Raw genomic sequence first — 4,759 nt, forward strand, 5'->3', positions numbered from 1 at the left:
GGCTCGCTGGCTCCGCCCGGCCCGGGCCCCAGCCTCCCGCGTGGCCCCGCCGGGGCGCAGCCTCCGCGCGCCCCCTTTCCCCGGCCCGGTGCCCCCGCGGCGGCGGCGGCGGCCCCGGCCCAGCGCACGTCCGCGGCCGGGAGACGGGCGCTGGCGGCGGCGGCGGAGGCGCGAGGGAAAAGTTTCCGGGACCGCGCGGCTCCCCACCCGGCGCGCTATTGTCGGGGGTCGGCGGGCCGGAGGCCGCCCCCCAGCGGCGGGAGCTGGGAGCGGCCTCGGCACAAAGGCTGCGGCCCCAGCCCCCGCTCCCCGACAGCGGTGGCGGTGCCGCTCGCAGACCCCTTGCGGTCTCCCGGCGGCCAGGGCCGAATACCGTGACCTGCCCGGCCACGGTAAGGCGCTTTGTCCGCCCATTAGTGCGCCCCATTTTCTGAGCCGAACGGTACACATGCTTCGCGCCTGACGCAGCTCTTGGGTGCTGGGGATCCCGGGCGTGAGCGGCTGGTCTGATCCTTCAAAAGGTACAAAAGAAAGGGGGCGGAGGGGGGCGGCAGAAGGATACAGCCCCCTCCCCCCCCAACGCATCTTCTCCCACTCTCTGGTCTGAAGGCGTCAACGGCACCCTCCACCCCCACTCTAGTCGCCCAAGCCGGACTTCCAGAAGTCACCCTAGAAGATGCCCCCAGGAGGCCAGTGGTCTTGGCCGTCATGCTGTCCCATCCAGCCACGTTGCCACACAGTCCTGGCAGGCAGAGCTGTTCTTGAAAACAAGCTATTGTAATTTTAAAATGTCCTTGTTGATTTTAGTAAGTTTGCTTAAAGAAGGTGACCCCGTCATTTCGTTATTTTCGTTGTTAAAAACAGCAGTTTTCTTGAGATCTCATTCATATACCATAAAATTCACCCTGTTAACGTGTACAGTGTTTTAGTGTATCCAGAGTTGTGCTACCACTACTGCTATCTAATTTTACAACATTTTCATCACTTGTTAAAAAAGCAAGTACTCATTAGCAGTTAACTTTCTTCTCCACACTCCCAGCCCTAGGCAACCACAAATCTACCTTAGGATTCTACGGACTTGCCTGTTGTGGAAAATTCCTTATTAATGCAATCCCATCCAATAGGTGAACTTTTTGTGACGAGCTTTTTTCACCTAGCATAATGGTTTTTTTTTAATTTTTTAAATGTTTTTATTTATTTTTGAGACAGAGAGAGACAGAGCATGAACGGGGGAGGGGCAGAGAGAGAGGGAGACACAGGATCGGAAGCAGGCTCCAGGCTCTGAGCCATCAGCCCAGAACCCGACGCGGCGCTCGAACTCACGGACTGCGAGATCATGACCTGAGCCGAAGTCGGCCGCTTAACCGACTGAGCCACCCAGGCGCCCCCAGACTGTTTTTCTAAAGGGGCTACATTATTTTACTGTTTCATTTATTTTTAAAGTTATGACCGCTTTTGGTCATGAAACATAATTTGTCAGACATTGTCAGACGAGGAGCTGGGGACACGTTTTTGAGAAAAACAGACAAGTCCCTGCCTTCATTGAGCTAACAGTCCAGTAGGAGAGAGAGTGACACTGAACAAGCAAAAGAGCGAGTAAAGGTAAAATTAAAATAGGTTATTCGACAAAAGGGGCCAAAATTAAAATGTAAAAATGATGATGATAAGATAAAGTAATACAAAATGAATACCAGCGAAGACAAGATTGAAAGGTTAAAATAAAAGCGGAAAAATACAGGGGCGCCTGGGTGGCTCAGTCGGTTGAGTGTCCGACTTCGGCTCAGGTCACGATCTCACGGTCCGTGGGTTCAAGCCTCGCGTCAGGCTCTGGGCTGATGGCTCAGAGCCTGGAGCCTGCTTCCGATTCTGTGTCTCCCTCTCTCTCTGCCCCTCCCCCATACATGCTCTGTCTCTCTCTGTCCCAAAAATAAATAAAAGTTCAAAAAAAAATTTTTTTTTTAAAAAAAGGGGAAAAATACAGTAGCCAAGTGTCTCATAGATGATAACCAAGTACCCTGAAGTCCCTGCCTGCTGATTCTTTGTGGATTCTTCTAGCCGACCTGTGGATACTGACCTGTGACTGCCCAGCTCCCCGGTTTCTCTAGTGACGTTGCCTACTTACTGTTCTGGAAAGATAATCCATCGCACTAACTATCTCGCTGAAATGAGGACACACCTTCCCCGTCTCATGTCACCCTCTCCCTAGGCCCTAGGCAGGGCTACCTTATGCTCTGTTTTGTTGAGACTTAAAGATACCGCCATTTAATTTGATTCACTTATGATGACTTTCCTCTCCCTCAGGCTCAGTATAAGCCCTTGGAGGTTGGATCCAATTTAAAAATGGCTTCATTCTGGGGCGCCTGGGTGGCTCAGTCGGTCAAGCATCCAACTTTGGCTCAGGTCATGATCTCGTGGTTTCGTGAGTTCGAGCCCCACGTCGGGCTCTGTGCTGTCAGTGTGGAGCCCACTTCGAATCCTCGGTCCCTCTCTCTCTGCCTCTCATGCTCTCTCTTTCCCTCAAAAATAAACATCAAAAAACAAAATAAATGAAAAATTGCTTCATTCCTCCCACCACACCCTGGACCAGGTTTACGCACCTCAACAGCTTTTCCTCAGAGTGGTTAGTTCTCAGCCTTTGCGGTGAACTCAGAGAATTTGAGGAAGACCTCGTCCCTGAAAAATATGAACATGTATGCACCCCCACACAGTGTTCATACAATCTTTAGGAATTTATAGTCTCTGAAATTCAACTGTGGATTTCGTGGAGGGCTAGACCCCAGACTAAACCCCCTAGTTTAAGCATTTAAATCCTGAGCCCCCTCCCAAAGCCTTTGGAAGGGGTGTGGTCCATAGATCATGGATCATGGTTTCAGGATCACTCTGACTGCCTGTCAAAAACCAGCCTGGCGAAATCCAACTCTCTGGGCGTGTGTCCTTGGAATCTGCATGGATTCATTTCTTGTGGCTGCTCTAACAAATTACCAAAAACTTAGCAGCTTAAAATAACAGAAATGTATTCTCTCCCTATTCTGAAATCAGGTTCGCTGGACCACGGTCAAGGCCGCAGGGCTGCCTCCCTTCCGGGGACCCTAGAAGGGGAATCTCTTCATTGTCTCTCTTTATCCAGCATCTGGTGGCTTCCAGCACTACCTGCCTGGCAGCCGCGTCACTTAATCTCTTCCTCTCGTGGTCACATTTCCCTCTTGTCTTGTGTGTGTGAAATCTCCCTCTGTCTCTTTCCTATAAAGATGGCCCTTGTGACCTGCTCAGGTAATTTATGTTACGCACCCCGTCTCAAGATCCTTAATCACGTCTGTGAAGAGTTCGGATGTCACAGAAGGTGACATTTATAGGTTCCAGGGATTAAGACCTTGTATTTTGGGGGGCCATCATTCAGCCTACTAAACTGCCTTCCCGCAAGCTTCCTGTGAGATTCATACGAGGAACACGGGCTTGTGGAGATGGCCCTCGGGGGCTTGGACAAGTGTGGGGAGCCATTGCCAGTCACTGGACACATTGGCTCAGAGAAAAATGCAATGGGAAAAATGGGCGCTTCGGAGCCCGCAAGTCGGACTGCAGTTCTCACTCTGCCTCCTCGCACCTGTGACTTGGGGCAAAGCATGGGTCCTCTGCAACTGTGTATTCTTACCTGTCGAGTGGGGATGATAGTGCCTCCGTCAGGGCAACTGGGATTAGTAGAAACCCTGGAGGTGAAGCATCTGGAAGTTATTATTGCTGTTGTCTTTCCTGGGAAGAACCTCTGATCCACTAAAAAAAAAAAAAATAATAATAATGGTTCAAAGAAAATATGAATAGCTAATGGCGTGGAGACACAGAGCTCGGGTCTTGGTTCTCTTCTCTTTACCAGACGCCTGAAACATCTGAACTTCTAGCTTTATATACCGCCCCTGTGCCTGTGCCTCCCGAGTATCTATCTCCAGATCAGACCTCCTTCCCAGACTTTAGATTCATATACGCAGCTGCCTATTCGACATCTCCACTCGCATGTCCGATTGAACACATCTACAACCAGACTCGCGATTTTCCCTCCTGAGGCGCCTCCACCTGCTGTCCTCCCTGCCCAGGCTGCCTCTGTGTCCTGGTCCTATAGGGGACAGGCACAAGCCCCTGGGCCTGTGCTCCTCCTCAACCAGGGCACCCCTTACAGTGTGGCAGGTGTTGTCCTTCAACCCCGCTGTGAGAGTCTTCAGCCGGGGCTGCTGAGCTCAGATCTGTACCCCAGCACCTGACTCACTGCCTAGCACGTAATAAGGAACATAGTTACCGAATGAATTGATTTTTAGATAGGCTGTAAAAAGGTACAGTGCCCTTCTGTAGTGAGAGCATGTTTACAAAGCTTTGGTGGCCCCTACCATTGTGTGTGTCTGTAGGGGGGGTGTTGGGAGGGCTTTCAAGAAACCCACGAGCTGGGCTTTGGAGAACGAGTTTGCTTTTGGCAATTAGTGCGGCAGCAATCTTGGAAAGCTGTCCTGGCGGCAGGAAGACGCTGGCTGGCGGATGCCTGCAAATGGCAGAGGTCCTGCAGCGAGGGAGGATGTGGGGCGAGAGAGGCAGGCTGCTGGCACCCACCAGCTCTTCATCTGGTGGGGAACACTCAGGATTGTATGTGCTAATCTACTCCCCTCCCTCCTGGAGTTAGGACCCCTCCCAAATTCTGCCAGGACCTTCCAAAGGGCTTTTTCCGTGGTCGGCCCTCGGGAAGTGAATCAGTTCCTTTAGCAGGCTCCTCTGAGGCTTG

The sequence above is a fragment of the Lynx rufus genome, unplaced genomic scaffold (assembly GCF_022079265.1).
Source record: "Lynx rufus isolate CCGP_SWC_20201006 ecotype Redwood Valley unplaced genomic scaffold, mLynRuf1.p SCAF_5, whole genome shotgun sequence".
Classification (NCBI taxonomy): Eukaryota; Metazoa; Chordata; class Mammalia; order Carnivora; family Felidae; genus Lynx; species Lynx rufus.